Below are 281 nucleotides of genomic sequence, written 5' to 3'. Positions count from 1 at the left end.
AAGATTAATTAGATATTGATTTAGGTCTTTGATTTTAATTATAAAACAATTAACTTAAAGACATTTGATCATTTTCATACAAATCAGGTTTAATTGTACATACCTAAAAGCTATAGACTCTATCAAGCGATTATTAATTTTAATTTGAAGAACTTTTTTAAGATACCATTGTTTCTGGATAATAGTTTGGATTTGGATAATAGTAACGTCTTTGTTCATCTATATAAATAGAAATATTACTAATACGAGAGATGGACTTTTAATTTAAAATAGAATTAATT

The sequence above is a fragment of the Tetrahymena thermophila genome (genome assembly GCF_000189635.1).
Source record: "Tetrahymena thermophila SB210 genomic scaffold scf_8254598, whole genome shotgun sequence".
NCBI classification, from domain to species: Eukaryota; Ciliophora; class Oligohymenophorea; order Hymenostomatida; family Tetrahymenidae; genus Tetrahymena; species Tetrahymena thermophila.
Note: the sequence above shows the minus strand (reverse complement) of the source record.